The sequence below is a fragment of the Chelonia mydas genome, chromosome 4, assembly GCF_015237465.2.
Source record: "Chelonia mydas isolate rCheMyd1 chromosome 4, rCheMyd1.pri.v2, whole genome shotgun sequence".
Taxonomy (NCBI): domain Eukaryota; kingdom Metazoa; phylum Chordata; order Testudines; family Cheloniidae; genus Chelonia; species Chelonia mydas.
This window is the reverse complement of record NC_057852.1, coordinates 28,540,463-28,564,788: the sequence shown is the minus strand read 5'-3', so window position 1 is coordinate 28,564,788 and position 24,326 is coordinate 28,540,463. Positions and strand designations below refer to the sequence as shown.

General features: G+C 48.1%; 1 long non-coding RNA gene across 1 annotated transcript; it reads right to left on the bottom strand.

Annotated features, from left to right (window-relative positions):
* Nucleotides 1-7,787: 7,787 nt before the first annotated feature.
* Nucleotides 7,788-24,244, bottom strand: LOC119565988. Its single transcript, XR_005224991.2, has 5 exons — nucleotides 24,191-24,244; nucleotides 23,260-23,350; nucleotides 21,559-21,650; nucleotides 16,786-16,974; nucleotides 7,788-7,857 (listed from the first exon to the last, which is right to left on the bottom strand). It is a non-coding gene; the product is annotated as an uncharacterized LOC119565988 (long non-coding RNA).
* Nucleotides 24,245-24,326: the final 82 nt, after the last annotated feature.

Sequence of the window (24,326 nt, the reverse complement as noted above, 5' to 3'; positions counted from 1 at the left end):
CGCCCACGGGCTCCCCTTTTTTTATAGTGCCTGGGGGGTATGTCCCAGAACAAAGTGCACATTATCCAGGGACATGCACAGAAATTTAACTTTGACTCCTTTTGTTGGGGCACTGTGTGCCCCCCAGCCCACCGCTCTGGCAGGAGCATGCTCTTCTCCCCGCCCTGGGTCCAACAGGAGCTCACTCTCCCCACCACTGCAACCCCAGGAAGAGTTCAGTGTCCCCGACAATTATAGGGGAGGGGGCATGCCTCTGCTTGTCCCCCCCCTTTGCATGCCCTGACATCATCATACCACCTGGGAGGTGCCCCAGTATGAAGTAGACATTGTCAGCAGCATTACAGTAACTGCCTCCCCTTTTTATAGTGCACACTGTCAGCAGCATTATGGGAGTGCCAGGGGGCGGCAGGGAATTATGAGGATTATAATCATGATCAGCAACATTATGGTAACTCCTTTGGCCTCTGTGGTTTGCTGTTACTCGGGACTGTGCTGAACTATTTCCATCTGGCACAATCCGAGTTACTCATGGAGAACACACAGAGTCCTGTTCCTTGAGGGAATCAAACCACCCAGGCCCTTTCCTTGCTCCGAAACCCAAGCCTGCTTCTCCAGCCGGCCCCATGTCCAAAAGAGCTGTTTCTCTGCTTCCTTCCAGGGTCCTGGCTTCCTTTACTGTCTGTTAACTTTCTGCCCAGAACACAGCTGATCCCTCAGCCCCTGCATCCACAACTGGTCCCAGAGACACCCCTCAGCTTCTGATCGGCTGTGCTATGCGGCCCAGTGTCTCCGGTGGTGGCTTCCCATTGCTCACAGCTATCTCTACACAAAGGGGCATTTAATTGCCCCTTCCGCTTAGCTGGAAAGAAAAGCTCTTCACACACTCAGGTCTGCGATTGTCTATAGATCAAAGAGCCATGATCACCTTCCAGCATAACAACAGTTAATACAGACATATTTTGGGGTGGGTATGAATCCTCATACTTCTGGGGTGGGGTGCAGGAGGGACAGGGGCCCCCCCCCTTGCCCGGTGCTGAGATGCAGCCACCTCTGGGGTAGGGTGCGAGGGCTGTTTACATGGGGATCCCCATGGGCTCTCTGGTTTATAATTTAACCCTTTGGGGACTGCACAGAAGGCAAAGTAAGAGGAGTTTAACCACAGTAACTTTTACCCTCACCGCACACAAGAGTCACAGATATTCAGATAAAACAAGCAAAGCCCATATGGCTCCCCCACCTCCTCCCTGTCTCTGCTCACCCCTTCTTGAGAGTCCACAGGGGCGTCCTCCTGTTCGCATTGTCAGGTGATGCTCAGCTGACGTACCAGGCCATGTATTTCCAGAAGCTATTGAGACATTTCAATGCTGTGGACCAGGCCTCATCTGGAACCCTAGGTCCAATTCGTGGCCCCAAATAGGAATCCTAACTAAAACAGAGCAGGACAACTACAATGCTCAGGGAAACAGCCTGCAACTCTTCCGAGAGGAGACTGCAAGAGTTTGGCTTGTTTGGCCTAAAACCAGGGATGTGGTTGCTCCCTGTAAGTACACCAGGGAAGGGAAAGAGCGAGTGAAGCTACAGGACAAGGTTGTCCCAAAACCCAATAGGGATAAACTCACCAGGGATCAGCTGAGACTGGAAATGAGAAGACTGTTCCCACCCACAAGCGGGGGGGGGGGGGGGTGGGTCTGGAAAACCCCAAACTAGCTGCAAGCTGGAGCAGTTTCTGAAGGGGATTCTCTGTCACAGCCCTCCCCATAAGAGAGAGCCCGGCCTAGATCCGGTGCTTAAATAAACTTCCTGACCCTGCTTTACCCACTGATCAGCTGCAGATCCCTGTCCACCTGGAGATCAGCCTGGCTCCTCCTCCTACCAAGGCGTCCACAGCTGATGATGACTGTGGTGTCAGCCCTTACAATGAGCTGCCCTGGGTCTCTGCTGACAGCTCAAGGGTCTCGTAGATCCCAAAGCCGGAAGGGATCCCTGTGATCATCTCATCTGTCCCCCTGTCTGACCCAAGCCCTGATTTAATCCCTGCTTGACCCAGAGCAGATCTCTTAGGAAAACATCCCAGCTTGATTTAAACCTGGCCAGAGCTGGATAATGCGCCGCACCTCATGGCGGGGAAATGTAAAGCAAGATGCTCACGTTCTGTCCCCAGCACTGGGAGAGTACTGGGGTCTAGTGGGGGGCTAGATACCAGGACTCCCAGGGCGTGAACGGGGCAGAGAGGGAAGAGGGGCTCTAGCACAGCCCAGGCTGTTCTCTCCCCTTAATGTCCTGGGATCTGCCAGTCAAAAGGACCCATGTCCCAGCCACCTACTCAGCAAGCAGCCAGATCGCTGTTCTCCTGTACCCTCCCGGCCTAGGCACTGACCCACAAGGCCCTCTCCTGCTTGCCTGGGGCTCTCCCTCCTATAGCACTCTCCTGCCCTGATCCTGTTCTTGCTCAGGGGGCACCTTGCCCGGGCTGCCTTCAAGGTCTGTGCCTTCAATGTGCACAGCTTTGGAGAGGCCAAGTGGCCAATGTGCGGGTGATAAGTACACTGGTTGAGGTGTGGGCTGGGGGAGGGCAGCTTGCTGGGGGGTGGCTCTGAGACCAGCCTGGCTCCACAGGAGGGTTTTAGGGACCAGCCTGGCTCTGGAGGGATGGGGGGGTGCGTCTGTCATGGGTTCTGCCTGGGGAACAGGTGCTGATGAAGCGAGCACGCTGCCTGGCTGCCCACGCCCCCATGCTCAGAGTGCGTCTCTGCAGATCCTGGTGCTCTGTGACGTTGCCATGGTGCAGCAGGTCCGAGACACCACGGGAGACGCTGTCCTGGCCCTAGCGAAGGAACTGACCGGGTACCGGGCCCAGCCAGGTTGCCTGGGTTCTTTTCCTGGTTTTCAAAGGGGGAATGGGTCTAGTGGGCTAGAGAGCAGGGGAGCTGGGCGCTATCCCTGGCTCGGGTGGGGAAAGGCAGGGGGTGAATGAGGTGATGTTCACAGCTCTTTCCCTGGGCAGGTACAACCCAGTTGGGGACCCAGAGGCATGGGTACGGGACCTACAAGGAGAGGCTCATCTTTGTGCATCTGTAAATTCTCCCCAAAGCACCCCTCGGTGTCAGGGTGCCGTGTCCCATTCCCCGCTCCCTTGAGCCAGCCAGTCCCCCTGCTTGGGGTCTGGATTGGAGCTGGCGTCCCCTACAGAGGAAAGGCCCTGTGTCCCATTTCCCTCTCCACACACATACACACACACTCCCGAGCCAACCAGTCTGCCTCCCTGCCCTGGGACCGGATCGGAGCTGGCACCCATGCAGACGTCATGCTCTGGACTGGCTGTGACCCCGCTCTCCTGGAAGGTCAGACATGGTGTCGGTCACCAGTTGGTGCCAGTTCAGGTATGAGGAGGCTGCAGAAGCTGGGGACTTTGCCAGGGGGCTCTTTGCTGCCAGATTCCAGGCATCCAGCACAAGTGGGTCGCCCGGTGACCCCTCTAGTGCTCCCTGCTGCCCTCCCCAGTGCCCCCTGATGCCTCTGTTGCTCTCCCACCCCACCCCATCCAGCAATGCCTCAGTGCCCTCTCCTTCCCCAGACCCCCCCCTCCACACCTAACTACTTCTCCTCCCAGTACCTCCAAACCCCAAGTGCCCCCTCCACCACTATAACCACCTCAGCGTCTTCCTCCTCCACTCCACCAAGCCCCCCATGCGCCCTAATCCTCCATGGCCCCCTTCCCCTCCACCCTTTGTGACCCTTCCCTTGCCCTTTTCCCTATGATCTCTCTGACCCCCATACCCATGTTCCCCCAGCCCCAGCCTCCACAGGGATGGAATGGGACCCAGGCATCCGGGAGGACGCCCCTAATGGCAGAACCACAGTGCTGCTAGGCCCAGGGGTGGGGGTGGGGGGTACAGCAAAGGAAACAGACCCAGCCACCCAGGTGTCCAAGGCAGCTCTCCTGGGAAAGGGATGACAGTGCTGCCAGCCCCATGGGCAGGGAATGTGACCCAGACATCCAAGAGAGCTCCGCGGGGGCTCTGTAGCTCCTGGGGATGGGGAGAGGGAATGGGACCCAGGCATCTGGGATGACTCCTCTTGGGGCTCTGCAGCTCCCAGCCCCTGGGAGTGGGGGTGCTAGGGAAGGGGACCCATGTGTCCAGACTCCTGTCTCATAGATTCATAGATATTTAGGTCAGAAGGGACCATTATGATCATCTAGTCTGACCTCCTGCACAATGCAGGCCACAGAATTTCACCCACCACTCCTGCAAAAAACCTCACACCTATATCTGTGCTATTGGAGTCCTCAAATCATAGTTTAAAGACTTCAAGGTGCAGAGAATCCTCCAGCAAGTGACCCGTGCCCCATGCTACAGAGGAAGGTGAAAAACCTCCAGGGCCTCTTCCAATCCGCCCTGGAGGAAAATTCCTTCCCGACCCCAAATATGGCAATCAGCTAAACCCTGAGCATATGGGCAAGATTCATCAGCCAGATACTACAGAAAATTCTTTCCTGGGTAACTCAGATCCCACCCCATCTAATATCCCATCACAGGCCATTGGGCCTATTTACCATGAATATTTAATTACCAAAACCATGTTATCCCATCATACCATCTCCTCCATATACTTATCAAGTTTAATCTTAAAGCCAGATAGATCTTTTGCCCCCACTGCTTCTCTTGGAAGGCTATTTCAAAACTTCACTCCTCTGATGGTTAGAAACCTTCGTCTAATTTCTAGTCTAAGGGTATGTCTACACTACGAAATTTGGTCGAATTTATAGAAGTTGGTTTTGTAGAAAGCGGTTTTATACAGTTGATTGTGTGTCCCCCCACACAAGTGCTCTAAGTGCATGTAGTCGGCAGAGTGTGTCCACAGTACCGAGGCAACCGTCGACTTCCGGAGCGTTGCACTGTGGGTAGCTATCCCACAGTTCCTGCAATCTCCACCGCCCATCTGAATTCTGGGTAGAAATCCCAGTGCCTGATGGAGCTAAAACATTGTCGCAGGTGGTTCTGGGTACATATCGTCAGGCCCCCCTTCCCTCCCTCCCTCCCTCAGTGAAAGCAAGGGCAGACAATCATTTTGCGCCTTTTTTCTTGAGTTACCTGTGCAGACGCCATACCACGGCAAGCATGGAGCCCACTCAGCTAACCGTCACCATATGTCTCCTGGGTGCTGGCAGACGTGGTACTGCATTGCTACACAGCAACAGTTTATTGCCTTTTGGCAGCAGACAGTGCAGTATGACTGGTAGCCGTCGTCGATGTAGTCCAGGGTGCTCTTTTAATCGAGTGCCTGGGCAAACATGGGAGTGACTCAGCCAGGTCATTTCCCTTTTAAGTTTCGTCTTGTGGCAATTCAGTCCTACCGGCAGTGCACTGTCTTTTAACCTCCAGTCAGCAGAAGACGATGGCTAGTCGTCATACTGCACCATCTTCTGCCGAGCACCCAGGAGATGATGACGGCTAGCGGTCGTACTGCACAGTCTGCTACCAGCAAGATGTATAAAGATAGATGAAGTGGCTCAAAAGAAGAAATAGACCAGATTTGTTTTGTATTCATTTTCTCCTCCTTCCCTCTGTGAAATCAACGGCCTGCCAAACCCAGTTTTGAGTTCTATCCTTGAGGTTTTGAGTTCTATCCTTGAGGGGGCCATTCAGTTTCTCACAAAGCCACCCCCTTTGTTGATTTTAATTCCCTGTAAGCCAACCCTGTAAGCCATGTCGTCGATCGCCCCTCCCTCCGTCAGGGCAACAGCAGACAATCGTTCCACGCCTTTTTTCTGTGAGGACGCCATACCATGGCAAGCATGGAGCCCGCTCAGATCATTTTGGCAATTAGGAGCACATTAAACACCACGTGCATTATCCAGCAGTATATGCAGCACCGGAATCTGGCAAAGCGATACCGGGCGAGTAGGTGATGTCAGCGCGGTAACGTGAGTGATGAGGACATGGACACAGACTTCTCTCAAAGCAGGGGCCCTGGCAATGTGGGCATCATGGTGCTAATGGGCCAGGTTCATGCGGTGGAATGTCGATTCTGGGCTCGGGAAACAAGCACAGACTGGTGGGACCGCATAGTGTTGCAGGTCTGGGACGATTCCCAGTGGCTGCAAAACTTTCGCATGCGTAAGGGCACTTTTATGGAACTTTGTGACTTGCTTTCCCCTGCCCTGAGGCCCAAGAATACCAAGATGAGAGCAGCCCTCACAGTTGAGAAGCGAGTGGCAATAGCCCTGTGGAAGCTTGCAATGCCAGACAGCTACCGGTCAGTCGGGAATCAATTTGGAGTGGGCAAATCCACTGTGGGGGCTGCTATGATGCAAGTAGCCAACGCAATCAAAGATCTGCTGATATCAAGGGTAGTGACCCTGGGAAATGTGCAGGTCATAGTGGATGGCTTTGTTGCAATGGGATTCTCTAACTGTGGTGGGGCCATAGACGGAACCCATATCCCTATCTTGGCACCGGAGCACCAAGCCGCCGAGTACATAAACCGCAAGGGGTACTTTTCAATAGTGCTGCAAGCACTGGTGGATCACAAGGGACGTTTCACCAACATTAACGTGGGATGGCCAGGAAAGGTACATGACGCTCGCATCTTCAGGAACTCTGGTCTGTTTCAAAAGCTGCAAGAAGGGACTTTATTCCCAAACCAGAAAATAACTGTTGGGGATGTTGAAATGCCTATATGTATCCTTGGGGACCCAGCCTAGCCCTTAATGCCATGGCGCATGAAGTCATACACAGGCACCCTGGACAGTAGTCAGGAGCTGTTCGACTACAGGCTGAGCAAGTGCAGAATGGTGGTAGAATGTGCATTTGGGCATTTAAAAGCGCGCTGGCGCAGTTTACTGACTCGGTTAGACCTCAGCGAAACCAATATTCCCACTGTTATTACTGCTTGCTGTGTGCTCCACAATATCTGTGAGTGTAAGGGGGAGACGTTTATGGCGGGGTGGGAGGTTGAGGCAAATTGCCTGGCTGCTGGTTTCACACAGCCAGACACCGGGGCAGTTAGAAGAGCACAGGACGGCGCGCTGCGCATCAGAGAAGCTTTGAAAACCAGTTTCATGACTGAACAGGTGTGAAAATTCTGTTTGTTTCTCCTTGATGAAACCCCCCGCCCCTTGGTTCACTTTACTTCCCTGTAAGCTAACCACCCTCCCCTCCTCCCTTTGAACACCGCTGTCAGAGGCAATAAAGTCATTGTTGCTTCACATTCATGCATTCTTTATTCATTCATCACACAAATAGGGGGATAACTACCAAGGTAGCCCAGGAGGGGTAGTGGAGGAGAGAAGCACCAGGAGGGGTGGTGGAGGAGAGAAGGACAAGGCCACACAGCACTTTAAAAGTTTAGAACTTTAAAACTTATTGAATGCCAGCCTTCTGTTGCTTGGGCAATCCTCTGGGGTGGAGTGGCCGGGTGGCCGGAGGCCCCCCCACCGCGTTTTTGGGCATCTGGGTGAGGAGGCTATGGAACTTGGGGAGGAGGGCGGTTGGTTACACAGGGGCTGTAGCGGCGGTCTGTGCTCCTGCTGCCTTTCCTGCAGCTCAACCATATGCTGGAGCATATTGGTTTGATCCTCCAGCAGCCTCAGCATTGAATCCTGCCTCCTCTCATCACACTGCTGCCACCTTTCAGCTTCAGCCCTCTCTTCAGCCTGCCACCTCTCCTCCCGGTCATATTGTGCTTTCCTGCACTCTGACGTTGTCTGCCTCCACGCATTCGTCTGTGCTCTGTCAGTGTGGGCGGACAGCATGAGCTCAGAGAACATTTCATCACGAGTGTGTTTTTTTCGCCTTCTAATCTTCACTAGCCTCTGGGAAGGAGAAGATCCTGTGATCATTGAAACACATGCAGCTGGTGGAGAAAAAAAAAAAAAAAGAGGCAGTGGTATTTAAAAAGACACATTTTCTAGAACAATGGCTACACTCTTTCATGGTAAATCTTGCTGTTAACATTACATACGCAGCACATGTGCTTTCATTCCAAGGTCGCATTTTGCCTCCCCCCACCACGTGGCTAGCCCCTTCCCCTTCTTTCCCCCCCCCAGCTAACAGCAGGGAACATTTCTGTTCAGCCACAGGCAAACAGCCCAGCAGGAACGGGCACCTCTGCATGTCCCCTTAAGAAAAGCACCCTATTTCAACCAGGTGACCATGAATGATATCACTCTCCTAAGGATAACACAGAGAGATAAAGAACGGATGTTGTTTGAATGCCAGCAAACATACACTGCAATGCTTTGTTCTACAATGATTCCCGAGTACGTGCTACTGGCCTGGTGTGGTAAAGTGTCCTACCATGGTGGGTGGAATAAGGCTGCCCTCCCCAGAAACCTTTTGCAAAGGCTTTGGGAATACATCCAGGAGAGATGCAAATGCCAGGGCAAAGTAATCCTTTCACATGCTTGCTTTTAAACCATGTATAGTATTTTAAAAGGTACACTCACCAGAGGTCCCTTCTCCGCCTGGCGGGTCCGGGAGGCAGCCTTGGGTGGGTCCGGGGGGGACTGCCTCCAGGTCCAGGGTGAGAAACAGTTCCTGGCTGTCGGGAAAACCGGTTTCTCCGCTTGCTTGCTGTGAGCTATCTACAACTTCTTCATCATCATCATCATCATCTTTCTCGTCCCCAAAACCTGCTTCTGTGTTGCCTCCATCTCCATTGAAGGAGTCAAACAGCACGGCTCGGGTAGTGGTGGCCGAACCCCCTAACATGGCATGCAGCTCATCATAGAAGCGGCATGTTTGGGGCTCTGACCTGGATCGGCCGTTCGCCTCTCTGGTTTTCTGGTAGGCTTGCCTCAGCTCCTTAAGTTTCACACGGCATTGATTCGGGTCCCTGTTATGGCCTCTGTCCTTCATGCCCTGGGAGATTTTGGCAAATGTTTTGGCATTTCGAAAATGGAACGGAGTTCTGATAGCACGGATTCCTCTCCCCATACAGCGATCAGATCCCGTACCTCCTGTTCGGTCCATGCTGGAGCTCTTTTGCGATTCTGGGACTCCATCATGCTCACCTCTGCTGATGAGCTCTGGCCAGCATGGCAAGCTGCAGGTGACCATGCAAACAGGAAATTGAAATTCAAAAGTTCGCGGGCCTTTTCCTGTCTACCTGGCCAGTGCATCTAAGTTGAGAGTGCTGTCCAGAGCGGTCACAATAGAGCACTCTGGGATAGCTCCCGGAGGCCAATACCGTCTAATTGCGTCCACAGTACCCCAAATTCGACCCGGCAAGGCCGATTTAAGCGCTAATCCACTTGTCAGAGGTGGATTAAGGAAATCGATTTTAAGAGCCGTTTAAGTTGAAAAAAAGGGCTTCATCGTGTGGACGGGTGCAGGTTTACATCGATTTAACGCTGCTAAATTCGACCTAAACTCCTAGTGTAGACCAGGGCTAAATTTCCTGGTGGCCAGTTTATATCCATTTGTTCTTGTGTCCACATTGGTACTCATCTTAAATAATTCCTCTCCCTCTCCGGTATTTATCCCTCTGATATATTTATAGAGAGCAATCCTATCTCCCCTCAACCTTCTTTTAGTTAGGCTAAACAAGCCAAGCTCCTTGAGTCTCCTTTCATAAGACAAGTTTTCCATTCCTCGGATCATCCTAGTAGCCCTTCTCTGTACCTGTTCCAGTTTGAATTCATCCTTCTTAAACATGGGAGACCAGAACTGCACACAGTATTCCAGGTGAGGTCTCACCAGTGCCTTGTATAACGGTACTAAAACCTCCTTATCCCTACTGGAAATACCTCTCCTGATGGTTCCCAAGGCCGCATTAGCTTTTTTCACGGCCACATCACATTGGCGGCTCATAGTCATCCTATGATCAACCAATACTCCAAGGTCCTTTTCCTCCTCCGTTACTTCTAATTGATGCATCCCCAGCTTATAACTAAAATTCTTGTTATTAATCCCTAAATGCATGACCTTACACTTCTCACTATTAAATTTCATCCTACTACTATTACTCCAGTTTACAAGGTCATCCAGATCCTCCTGTAGGATATCCCTGTCCTTCTCTAAATTGGCAGTACCTCCCAGCTTTGTATCATCCACAAACTTTATTAGCACACTCCCACTTTTTGTGCTGAGGTCAGTAATAAAAAGATTAAAGAAGATTGGTCCCAAAACCAATCCTTGAGGAACTCCACTGGTAACCTCCCTCCAGCCTGACAGTTCACCTTTCAATAGGACCCGTTGTAGTCTGCCCTTTAACCAATTCCTTATCCACCTTTCAGTTTTCCTGTTGATCCCCATCATATCCAATTTAACTAATAATTTCCCATGTGGCACGGTATCAAACGCCTTACTGAAATCTAGGTAAATTAGATCCACTGCGTTTCCTTTGTCTAAAAAATCTGTTACTTTCTCAAAGAAGGAGATCAGGTTGGTTTGGCACAATCTACCTTTTGTAAAACCATGTTGTGTTTTGTCCCATTTACCATTGACTTCAATGTCCTTAACTACCTTCTCCTTCAAAAATTTTTCCAAGACCTTGCATACTACAGATGTCAAACTAACAAGCCTATAATTACCCGGATCACTTTTTTTCCCTTTCTTAAAAATAGGAACTATGTTAGCAATTCTCCAATCATACGGTACAACCCCTGAGTTTACAGATTCATTAAAAATTCTTGCTAATGGGCTTGCAATTTCATGTGCCAATTCCTTTAATATTCTTGGATGAAGATTATCTGGGCCCCCCGATTTAGTCCCATTAAGCTGTTTGAGTTTCGCTTCTACCTCAGATATGGTAATGTCTACCTCCATATCCTCATGTCTCTCTCTGTGTCCCCCCAGAACATGATGGTGCTGAGGGACCTGAATGGGGGTGGGGCCTGCATCCCATCCGGATGTGGTTTCCCCTGGCTGATCGGTGACGGTGCTGACACCATGATCAGAGTCCTGACCCACTGCAGCTATGACGGATAGCCGGGGGCCAGCATGGGGACAGGGGTGCAGTCCAGGGAGGGCTGGAGGACTGGGAGAATGAGCACAGGGCGGGGAGGAGTGGGGGTCTCAGCCTGCCATGTGGAGAGAACTGACTCCGAGCCCTGGGTGTGGGAGGGCAGAGAAGTGGATCAGACCACAATGATGTGGGGGGTGGGGAACTGACTCCAAGCCAGAGGACGGGCTCCCCAGGATGGGTGGGGGTCCCAGCATGAGGGGTGGACGAAGTGAGGCACAGACTGCCCCTGGCAGAGAGGAGTGGGTGGGGAACAATAGGAGAGTGCAGTGGTCTCACGCCCCCGCAGTTTATAGATTAACCCATCTGGGCAGGTATTGCAGGGAGTTGAGGGCTCTCTACCCCCAGAGCAGATGGCAGGAGCAGCAGCTTTCCCCCCACCCCAAGCCAGTCTGTTCCCCCAGGGTACACAGATGGGTACAGAAGATTAGGAGTTTGGGTTCAAGGAGAGGCTTGTCAGATTAATCTAAATTGACCTTGTAATCATGATATCCACTCAGTCCACACCTAATCTTCTGTCTTTCTCTCTTGCTCTCTTTCTAGCAACTCTAAAGACAAAACATGTTACACTAATAAAATAATACCAATAGGATCTTATAAGAGGGATAAGGCAAAAGAAATGCCATGTTTATTGTAACTACAACAAAACATTACTATATGCAATTTCTATATAGATCCATTCACACACACAGACATTCACACACAGGTTGTACATAAAGGTTGTTATAGTTACCAGCTTAGATGTTGCTCGTGCCAAGTCACCGACCAGGTGGCCTGGACACGAGAGCGGAGCCGAGTCGTTGTCAGATGCGCATCCGATGCTCCTGGAGGGTGGTCGCAGAACCAGACTCAAAGAACACAGTCCCAGGGTCCAATCTTTATAGGTCTCTGGTTCAATACAAGTCTATAGAAGTTGCTTCATCGTGCTGAATTTACAATTGAGATGACCATCAATCAGCTCAGTCAGCAGATGGTACATCCATGACTGCTCCATGACAGCTAGGTGTTATCTTCTTGTTCTTCCTTTATGCATTTTGGGTGGATTCCGGTTCGCCCTCTTGGGGTCATCCGGTTATCTCCACTCTGCATACTCTTCGGCCCATCGATACCAAGGTTGTAATTCTTAGGATTAGGCTGGCACCATTTACTAACCAATTATTTACCTGCTTCAGACATTCCATTCCATGCACTCATCATTCATTCTTTTACTTAAAAACACAGTCTCATGACTCCTTTGGGTTTAACAAGTTTCATCCCATTGTTTTTCCCTCTTTGGTTACAAAGATTTACATAGGCATGATAAGGGGCCCCCGCGGGGGAGGAAGAGCATCAGGGTGTTGCTTCAAAGAACATCATTGTTTTCTCAAAGTTCGTATCACTCTCCAGCACAGACTTTGTCCTGTACTGGCCATTCTTATCATCTCCTTGCATAGCCTATTAACTCAGTCCTTGTACTGGCTTGAGATAATTAGCATTTTGGCCTTGCATTTGTTACAGAGTGAAATTCAACATAATAGTACAGCATGGAAGTGCTATTCATAACCTTTTACAATACCTATATAACTCTTATATCTATCTTTATTTTTACTACTACTTGATTATAATTTTACCATACTTATATGACTATGAGGGTGACCCAACAAACAGACAAGACCACAGAAGCACCAAAGAAATGGCAGGAAAAGAGAAGGGAAGAAACAGCCCCGGAAAAAGGACGGAGACACACTGTACACATGCCTCTGCTCTCCTGTAACGAGGGCTCGGGTCCTAAACACTTGTTTCAGTGGGTTTAAGCCCCCTAGAAGTGCCATGTAGAAGGACCTCCCTGTAAATAGTCATCAATGTCCTTCACCTCCAAACAAATGATTTGGGTATCCATTACATATCTGTAGCTCAAGGACCACGCTTAAATATGGGCTCTGGTCTCTTTCTGTTTCACACCTTTTAAATGCCCTGTGTGATTGACCTCTCTGCGCAACAAGGGTTCAGTTCCCCCCCATACTGAGATGGAGTAGCCTCCCACTGAGCTGGAGGGGGAGGGACCACTCTCTGATCCCTGGTGGGCAGAGCCAGGCTGGGCTCACCCTTCCTACAGAAACCTAAGAAGCGGGACAGGAAGTATAAAAGGTGGAGCCTCTAATATGGTTCAGCCTGAGCTAGGGAAAGGAGCAGATGTCTTCAGACTGCTCTTGAGCCTGAAGCAACAGCTGCACTGTGCCCAGCCTAAGGATGAGACTGAGAAGAGCTGCTGGGGTTGCTGCTTTCTGTATACCTTGAGGAGATGCAGGATGACCCTGAGCTGCAAGTACCTTATGGGGAGAGAGTAAGAAGTAGCCCAGGGACAGCTGATGATAGTTCAGTGGCTGCCTGAATGCTGGTCAGTGTGTTTTGGTTGGCTCCCTGCTGATCCAGTGGTGGAACACTGTCATGGTTAGAGCCCTGGGCTGGGACCTGGTGGAATAGGGTGGACCTGGGTCTCCCTATGCCCTGCTGCCAGCCACACCCTGGGGTGGCAGCCCTTAAGCTCAGAAGCCTGAGTTTGCCTGCTGGAGTCAGGATGCTAAATACTAGACTATATTTGTTTTGCTGGGCCCTGCCTAAGGGCCTGGGCTCCTTGAGATGGTTGGACTGCACTGTCCCACCTAAGGACCTAACCTTGAATTCCTGTTAAGGGTTGGTGTCCCAGGGGTGTAGGGAGGTGGAGTGGCCTCTCACTAAGGAGGGGGAGGAACACTGCCAACCCATTAAACACCCAATTTAGCTTCTCTTGGTCTTGGGTCCCAGGTAACTGCTAGGCAAAATGACCCCTGGCTACTGAGAGAATGTAGGTCTCTCCTTTCCCTCACTCTTGGCCCTGGCCTTTTTTCATACCCTTGGTCTAATGACAACCTTTTAAGAAGGGTTTGGGTCACCTTTCCCATGTGTATTTAGTCCTGGGTCACTTTCATGTGAGTCAAAATGACTGCCCTGTAAACCCAGTGTAAGGTCTTAGCCCTCTTACACTTAAAGTAGTGGGGCCTTTTTGTGGCTTGAGGCCATTGCTGGCCAAGAAATGCATGGATACAGAGGCCTGACTATTCATATCTGTCTTTTTGACATCACTTCAGCTATAATATTGGCTTGTCAGATATCAATAAAATCATTGACTTATAACTGTGTTGCTTGGGGACCATTTTTGGGATGGACCAGAGTGGGGCCTGGATGGAGGAGGCAAAGTTGAAAGAATCTGGAAGGGGGATGGGGTATGACAATGCTGTGGCTTCAGCCCTGCAGTTCAAACTCTCAAAGATGTAGCAATGTCTGACTCATCCAAGGAGACAGTGCATGGTACTTCAAATGCCCTAGATATTAAAATTTGGAATGGACCACCAGAGCAAGAGGGAATATTGGTGGCAGTCTGATGTTCTGGGGGTTCAGAGCAGTAAGGAGTTATGTAACTCTTGCCCTGCAGCTCTGGGGGCTGTAAAAGCTATGCTCCCAACCTGGACGCTAATGGCCAGCAAACAAGCATGCAGGTCACCCCCTAGCTTCCACCACCCATTTATTACTTCTGAATTTCCCCCAAATCAGCTGCCAATGTGACAATATGCCAAGGTTCCCAGAATTGAGTTACTATGTTACCTCTCAACAAGTGAGAGTTTTGCCACTGGTAAGTTGTGTGACAGATCTCTGATGCACCTGTTTGTCCTGTTAGGAAACTCTTCAGGACTCTGCCAGTCCAAACCTTGCCTTGCCACCGACAAACAGAACCCCTACTCCTCAGTTCCTCAGATATGTTTCCCTACAGTGGCCCACCTTCTCTTGGAACACTCACAGAAATTAAGCTTGCTGCTCCTTTAAAGAGATGGTAGTAATAGTTTATTAATTGTGGTTAACTAACTCAACTTAATCACAGCACTAAATTGCTTTATAGTACATTAAGTGGACTAAAGACTACGTCAAAGGTTTAAGTGACTCCAAGTATAAGGAGAAAAGCTAGAAAGGGTAACAAACAAAAGTAAAAATGTGCTTCTAAGACACACTTAACTTCAGCAACTTAAAATCTTCCATGAAGCAGGTTTCTCAACTGCCGTCACTTCCCAGACACTTAAACTTCCTTGGCTGAAGGACCCAATTTTCTGTGGATTTTTTTTTTGAGAGAGAGAGACCAGGCCCCTTGGATCCCTTAAGTCATGGATAACTCCAATGTCTTTTTGACCCTGTGATGTGGTTTACTCCCCACACAGGACCTCAGAGGATTGACTTAGGCCAGGCAGGTCCAATTAAGCAGCAAATAGTGGGGAGATTTAGGCTATGAGGAGGTCACTAATTGGAAGCGAGCTCTCTCCTATGAGGGAACAGGTGGGGCTTACACAAAGCTCAGACTGGCAACTGAAAGATGGCTGCCAGTGAATAGTATAAAGCTGTCAAGGTTCCTTCCCCACTCTGAACTCTAGGGTACGGATGTAGGGACCTGCATGAAAACCTCCTAAGCTTACTTTTACCAGCTTAGGTTAAAACTTCCCCAAGGTACAAACTATTTTACCCTTTGCCCTTGGACTTCCACTGCCACCACCAAACGTTTATCTGGGTTTAGTTTTATTGGGAAAGCATTGTTTGAAAACGTCTTTCCCCCCCAAAAATCCTCCCAACCCTTGCACCCCGCTTCCTGGGGAAGGCTTGGTAAAAATCCTCACCAATTTGCATAGGTGACCACAGACCCAAACCCTTGGATCTTAAGAACAATGAAAAAATTCAGTTTCTGAAAAGAAGGATTTTAATAGAAGTAAAAAGAATCACCTCTGTAAAATCAGGATGGTAAATACCTGACAGGGTAATTAGATTCAAAACATAGAGAATCCTTCTAGGCAAAACCTTAAGTTACAAAAAGGCACACAGACAGGAATATCCATTCTATTCAGCACAACTTAATTTCTCAGCCATTTAAAGAAATCATAATCTAACGCATATCTAGCTAGATTACTTACTAAATTCTAAGACTCCATTCCTGTTCTGTCCCTGGCAAAAGCATCGCATCAGACAGACACAGACCCTTTGTTTTTCTCCCTCCTCCCAGCTTTTGAAAATATCTCCTCATTGGTCATTTTGGTCAGGTGCCAGCGAGGTTATTTTAGCTTCTTAACCCTTTACAGGTGAAATGATTTTTCCTCTGGCCAGGAGGGATTTTAAAGGTGTTTACCCTTCCCTTTATATTTATGACAAAAGCATATCCATGATTACCCATAATTCCTCACAGTTCTAAATATTAATAACCGGTGTATCATAGGCTTGCATACAAGACCTCACTTGATGCACTCTTATAGTACATAAGGCTGCACTTGTGGGATAACTCAAAACTCTCTGCCTTGTAGAAAAATCATGAAAAATTGTGGGAAAACTAGTTTTACCATATTTGTGGTAATAAGGTTCCATCATTGCTTTGCCACAATTTTGAGTGGCCACCCAGGGCTCCCACTCAAAATTGTGCTGTGAGCAATACTGTGGATTCAACAATGCTAGGCAAGTTAAGTATAGTATAGTAAGTCCATGCAATTTAGTATTAATATAATATATTATAATAATATATTAATATTAATACTATACTATTAATAGTATTAATATAATATTATACTATTAATAGTATAGTAATAGTCTATGCAATTAACTGACCCTCATCATTTGAGGGTCAGACCTCCCATCTTTATAGTTGAGGGGTGGGGAAGACACCCTCTTGCCAGGTCCGTGGCTCTCAACCTTTCCAGACTACTGTACCCCTTTCAGGAGTCTGATTTGTCTTGCGAACCCCCAAGTTTCACCCCATTTAAACTACTTGCTTACAAAATCAGTGCTCAATTCATTCTGGTCCTTAGCTGGAATCTGCTCCCCCAACTGCTCCAGCTCAGTGAAATTTCTTGGTACAGATGACTGTTCCTGCCATTCCAGGAGAAGCTGTAGAGGACAGTGTATTCCAATCTGGATGTGGTTGGTGGGCCAGGTGGCTGCTCTCAGAGCAGGATCCATTGTCACCTGTGAAGAGAAGGGCAGAAAGCAGTTCTGATATGGTCAGTGCAACATGCTACTACTGGTGAAAATGGGGGCACAGGGAGCTTTACAGATGGGGTAAAGTTCAGGCAGAAAAGGGTTCAGTATGTAGTGGGACTGGGGGTGGAAGACTACAAGTACCAGATCTCATGTTTATGTCCCTTACACCCATCCGTGCTGCCAACTGGCACAAGTATGGAAGGAGGAGCTAAACTCAAATGCTATTCCATAGGGTAAGGCAAAAAAGGTGGCCTACACATCACTTTTCTGTTCCTACCCCTGCTCTGCTCAGCTGCAACAAGCCTAAACTTGTCTCAGCTGAGGATTTGGCACTCTGCCTTTTGAGTTAATCCCTTACCTCTCTAAAAGTGCAAAGTTTCAAAAAGTTCAATGAATAGATTGTTGGGGGCAGAATAGATCTAGACAAGGAGAAGTCTGGAGATAAATGTGAGAAGTGAGAGACATACTTTTTTGTTAAAATGTTTGTTGAAGAGAAATCCAGAATACTTAACAGTGGTTTTTAGTTAACTAAAACTTAAATGTCTGTGTGGTAGTCTCCTCCTAATACAGCATGGCAAGAAAATCCTCCAAATATGAAGGATCGTTAAATCTCCCAATGACTTCATAAAGATCTGCTTCAACTACCTTTGGTAAATGAAATAACCAAACAATCATTCATTTTCTGGTATAGCTATAAAACTAATCTGAAAAGTTCTCAAAATAAATCACTTTAAAAATGTATAATGTTCATCTTCTAAAAATGAAACCTACATCGGAGTTGTGAAGAATATGTATTAAGGTTATAACCAACAAAAATACACTTATGTAGAAAACCATGATTAAATCAAGTCTTCCTGACTCATGATTTAAATCAAATCTAGCCTCTTCAGACAAGAAGCAATGGGCTTAAATTGCAGCAAGGGCGGTTTACTTTGGACATTAGGAAAAAACTTCCTAACTGTCAGGGTGGTTAAGCACTAGAATAAATGGCCTAGGGAAGTTGTGGAATCTTCTTCATTGGGGATTTTTAAGAGCAGGTTGGACAAACACTTGTCAGAGATGATCTAGATCAGGTTGGCCACCTTTGAGAAGTGGTGTGCAAAGTCTTAATTTATTTACTGCAATTTAAGGTTTCACATGCTAGTAATACATTTTACTTTTACAGGGGTCAGCGGACAGAACCCCAGACTGGCGTGGGCTGAGAGGGGCTGGCAGCCAGGACTCCGGCTGGCAGGGGCCAGCAGATGGAATCCCGGGGTGGCAGAGAGAACCCCGGGCTGTGCTGCTCAGACTGGCAGGAGCCTGGGGGTCTGTGACAGCCGGGGTCCCAGTCACCAGCCCTGCTCAGCCCACTGCCAGCCTGGGGTTCCATTCATCCACTGTGGATTGCCACTAAAAATCTGCTCACGTGCTGCCTTTGACACATGTGCTGCAGGTTGCTGACCCTGGCCTAGATAATGCATAGTCCTGCCTTGAGTGCAGGGGACTGGACTAGATGACCTCTCAAGGTCCCTTCCCATTCTGATTTGATGATTATGCATGTGCATGCTTCAATTACCTGAATTCTGCATTTTTCCTGTTGGTTTTCCAGTTTGTCTTATCATTTTATAGCCCCTTGCCTGGGTCTTCCCAGAAAGGACTTTTTGGTGTGTTTGTGTTCTTTACCTCAGAACTTACAGCACATTGTGTTACTGTCGGTCTGTCAGCAATAACATAAATTTGAGCCATCAGTTACTTTATGAAGGAAAAAAATTGGTAAAACTACACTTACACAAACAAGGCACTGCCTCATGGTTTTTCTATACTGATTCACTAATTACAAATCTTTAAAATATAGCTGACAAAGCTTTTAATTTTACTATTTAGCCATCTTCATTTTTATGTCAGTACACGTTATCCTTTATCTACTTGGGCGCTAACTTTCTTTAATGTCAACATTTCTTATCTTTAATCATCAGGGCTTTTCATTCAAAGTTCATTTTCATTGTGAATCATTACCCAGAAACTTCATTATAAATTTTCCTGTGGATGCATTTTTGTGGGGTGTCAATTTTAGGGCCTTGATATAGAGTTGCTTTTAATGGTACCCCAACAATATAGTGCCAGTAGGGTTTTTGTTTGAATGGTCTCTCTTTAGGTATTTATAGCTCACTCATCACCATGCGTGGTAGTTGTTCACCTCTTTCCAACCACCACAACAGCCATGTGCCAGAAATCCTTAAGGGATTTAACCCCGGCTGGGGTTCTTGAGCTGTGCTAGAGACATGAATGGGACTTTTGTGCCTGTCTTGTGACCTAAACCCCTGAACAAACCATGCAGATGAAGGTTTTAGTGCCTGGGGAAAAAATACATGATCCATGACTGTAAAATGGGCAAAGTGGGATGCTAGTTGCTTCTAACAACATTAACGGACCCTGCATAATCCCTTTCCTTGTGGTTTATGATGGGCGAGGAATCTTTTTCTATTGGGGCCATTGGCCCACATTAAAAACCTGGGGTGAGGCCAGAAATGGGGGTGGAGAGGGCTGTGACATTCTATACCTTGGGGAGTACCCTGTAACCCCCATATTCCTCATTAATATCTATAGCTGATATTGCATATAAAGCAGGCCATGTGAGGTATCAGGGGAAAGGTTATGATCTGCTGGAAGTGACTGTTGTATCTAAAGGTGTATATCCTTAATGCATATGAAGTTATGAGAATGTTGTATGGTTGTCACTAAAATGTGTTGTAGGTTTGGGAGGCATACAGATACTAGCTCTCCAGGGACAATAAAGGTAACCAACATCTGGGTGGGGTGCTGAACAGCATCACCAGCCATTGTCCAGCAAGGGAGCTGCAATTCAATGACTCGTCTGCATAAGGCCACACCAGGGGAATTGCTTAGCCTTGCCTGAGGACTCAGCAATGCCCACCAGACATGACCTACGGGTATAAAACAGAACAGTGGCCACATGCTTGACCTTTTTCCTGCCCCCACCTATGCTGCAAGCAACAAAGACACCCAGAAGAAGACTGGCCCAGGTTTAAGGGACAAATTAAGGACCGCAATATCCAGTGGGGTGAGAAACTGCTTAACCTAGATGTTGCCCAGCCTAATAGGATTGAGTTTGGACTGCATGCTTAGAATGGTTACCAAAATACGAATTTTAGCCTGTCACTTAAACACAAAAGTTTGACTAAAAAAATTTTATCTTTACCAGATCTTTGCCTGAAATGTGTAGTAAATCTGCTCAGGTTAGAAAGGCTGGTGTACATCCGCTCTCCATTAGAGTGGTGAACAAATTAATAAATTTGTACTCCATCTTCAGAAGTGCAAGAGTCCTGAGGTACAAGGCTGGGAGCTGGGGGGATTTGGCTAGTGCCTCACTCTGATTCATGAGTGGCTTTAGGAGCATTCATAAAATCTAGCTGGGTGTGGGGCTCCACATGCTGTGGTGCTGAGTGATCACAGCACCTGGAGGGGTTTGCTGCTTATCATTAGCAAAGCACTGTGAGAGGCAGCCCAGGCTGGAGAGTTAAGAGGGCACAGCAGTCCCAGGCTACACCCTGGGGATCATATCACAGGGGCTCTGGGTTGGGGCAGGGATGTAGAATGGATTGAGGGATCTGGTTGGGGGTGCAGGCTCTGGGGTGGGGATGAGGGGGTTGAGGTATGGTGGGGGGTTGGGGTGCAGGTGCAGGGAGGTGGTATGGGAGGGCGTTCTGACCTGGGCCAGAGTTCAGGGTGCAGTCTCTGGCCACACGGTACTTACCTCAGGTGGCTCCTGGTCAGCAGGGCTGAGGCAGGCTCCCTGGCTGCACACAGCTCCCAGAAGTACCTGCCATGTCCCTCCCTTAGGCGGAGGGGCCAGGTGGCTCTGAATGGTTTCTGGCCAATGGGAGCTACAGAGCCAGGGCTGGGGGGCAGGGGCAGCATGCAGAGCTCCCCTAATTGCCCCTGCTTCTAGGGGCCACAGGGACGTCTGGGAGCTGCATGGAGCTGACCAGACTTTTAATGGTCTGGCAACCCTAGTTTCTCCTTTTTTCTCCCTTCCCCCTCCCCACCCACAGCAGGGTGAGCTGGTGCTCATGGCTCCAGCCCTGCCAGGAGGCATAGAAGCCACTGGCCCATGGTGGGAGAACTTGCCAGGGGCTGGATGAAATGAAGCAGCAGGTCAGATCCGGCCCATGGGCTGTATGTTTCCCCAGCCCTGGTTTATGAAACTGACACAAGCATAGGCTATTTCAAATATTTATCATAAGCCAATGACTTCTTTTGTGTGAGGTGTGCTGTAGTGGAGGGAGAATAAACCACACTTAGCATGGTAAATATCTCTAATGTAGAGACTTTTTTAAAATAAGACCATTGAACCAAGGTAAAATGTGCTACCACTCAACTTGATAGTAATTATGTAAGTTCTGTGGAACTTGTCTGCACAAGGAGTTTTTGGCTCCACCTAAATACCCAGATGCTCTCCTTCTGCACTAAAAATTTGAACAATGTTTGAATGACCCATCAATGGCTAGCCTAGCATATGTTACACACTGAGAGCGTGCAGGGAATATATCTAGTTTGTATTAGTACCTATGTTCTTGCCAAAGTCAGACTCTTCAGTGGAAAGAAGCAGTCTCTGCACAGCTGGGACAGCTTTCCAACAGAGGCCGAGACACAAACTTCTGGAAAAGTAAGCAGGGGACACTTATACAATATAGATGCTAAAGTTCTAAAAGATAAGAAAATACTGTTTGTTCAAAGGTCAAAGAGCTGGCTTTGTTATAACATTCCATTTTCCAGGCAGGTTTTCTGTCCTTTACTCATAAGGTATACCTCTAGCTAGAAAAATCCCATTCTTCAAATATTTTTAAACTACCTATAGCCATGTGCAAATAGGTGGCATAGCTATTGCATTGCTTTTTTTCCCCCTATCTCTTCCTCAGCCATCTCTTCCTCAGCCTAGTGCAGGGTTGACTGAGGTGTGAAGGGCTCGGTTCAGTTAGGAATGTAAAAACTTATTTGGGATTTTGAGGGTCTTATTCTAATTTAGAATATACAAATCGGTATCTGTAGCCAAGAGAACATGAATTCTGGATATCCAGAGGGGTCGTGGGGGAGAGCCTGGCAGTGGGGAGGAGTGGACTATAGCACTGGGTGGCTGCCACTGGAGCCTGGGACAGGTTAGTAGGTGGGAGCTGAACAGTGGGGAGGTTCTGGGGTTTTGAAATTCTCTGTAGGGAGAGAGATGTAGGTGGGGGGGATGAAAGAGCTCTGGGGCTGACTTGCAGAGAGCCAGGGGATAGGTCCCTGAGTCAGCATGGCATTTGGGTGGGGGGGGGGGTGAAGAAACAGTGCAATAGCATGAAAAAAGCTTTCTAGTTCCAGTTGAACAGAGCCCTTATATTTGCTCTTTTGAAAACACTTCCTTTTATCTTCAAGTGCAATTGCACTAGACTGCATATCTGAAATAAACTTGAAAGCTGTGGCCGCTGTACAATAGCTTTCATGCAATCTGCAACCTGGGGCAAAGGACAGTGATGTATCTTATGACTGAGCAGATAAAATGTAGTGTTAATCATTTTCTTTGCAAATAGTACAAAAGTGCAAATCTCATGGAGCTGGTCAAGCCATTTTTGGCATTGCAAAACTATTTCAAATCCATGAGTCTTTTGCCCATACAGGACTGAAAAGTTCAATACAATTTTCCATCTCTTCCATGCCCAATGCCAAAGTTGATTCATTTTTAAAAACTAGAACTGCTTTGGTTGCAGTTTTCCTCACCGTTTCTCTCAATTGGTCTTTTTACTCTACTTTTACCCTGTTTGCCCCTTGGATGTTTTATCTTAGCTCCTTTTTCCCTCTAGTCTCTAATAAAACAATACAATAAGGTTCAGGTTCAAGTTGAAATTTTTGCACCAACAATTTCTGAGGGTGTTCTAGATCGGACCAACCATTCTTGCCCCCATTCCCTATTTCAGTCTGTATAGCCATTTCATTAGCTGCAGTAACAGAAGCTAGACTTTGGTCCCCAAATATGGGTTTGAAGCAGTAGCTACAATTTCTTTTTAAATCCTTGAAGCAAGGGGATTCCAAGCTGAGGGGAAAGTGGGAGGCAAACAAGTGCAAATAGAACCTTTAAAAACCCATTTCCAGAAATACAAACGTTGCTTCTGAGCATTGGTCAGTTTTATTCTGTGGTTTGGCTTGCAGGACTAATGGCTGTAATGTTGACTCTTGAGGGCATCAGTTTAAAACGCCAGTATTTTTCAGTTCTTATCTTTTACTACTTACCAGTCTCTAGAAGGCAGGCAGCTCTTCTCCCACTGTAGCTGGGGTCTTTGAATGAACATACTAGGAAGAAAATGTTTTCCATGGCAATGCCCTGTGAAGCAAAATGACTGTAAGTAACAGAATACAGCTTAGTCGAATGAAACTCAACCTATAGAAAGGGAAAGTCACTCAGCAGGGACAACTTTGCTTGGAATAAAATGTTCTGGATTCCTGAAATGAGCAAGATGCATATGAGCAGCAAAGTGGAAATTAATGTTATGCCATTATTTTTGTATTTGCTCCTGGTCATTTTTAGTGACTACAGGCTCTTGCACAAGTGTAATTTTTTTTCCCCACAGGTTATTAAATGCAAGGCTGCAGTTATCTGGGAGGCAGGTAAAGCGCTCTCTATCAAGGCGGTGGAGGTTGCTCCTCCAAAAGCTCAAGAAGTTTGTGTTCTTGCTCATGTTGTTCCTATCCTCTGTGAAGGATTCTGTGTGGATGTACTGTATGCCCCTCTTTGACATCTCATGTCTTGGCAAGGAGGGCTCTTTTTTAAAGATTCCTGGTTGCCTAAATGTTTAAGAAATCCCCATCTCTTCACCAGCCTCTGACCAGAGGCTATCACTGATGGATATTTGAGCAGTTGCTGGATGCTTTGTTTATGCATGCTCCCAAGGAACTTTACAAAAAATCCCTAGCCTTATTTTACAGATAGGGAAACTGAGGATAGGGTGATGAGTGATTTAAGATCACACAGCAGGTGAGTGGTAGAGATAGGCACTAGACCCGGGTCTCCTGACTCCCATAGGGTGACCAGAAGTCCCCATTTTATAGGGACAGCATAGGCACCAACTCTATGGGTGCTTTGGGGCTGGAGCACCCACAAGGAGAAATTAGTGGGTGCTCTGCACCCACCAGCAGCCGAGCTCCCCACCCTGCCTCATCTCACCTCCTCCTCTGCTTCCTTCCCTGAGCACGCCATGTCCCCGCTCCTCTGCCTACCTCCCAGCGCTTGCTGCTGCCAAACAGCTGTAGCAAGCTCCAGGGGGGAGGAGTGGAAACATGGCATGCTCAGGGGGAGGGGC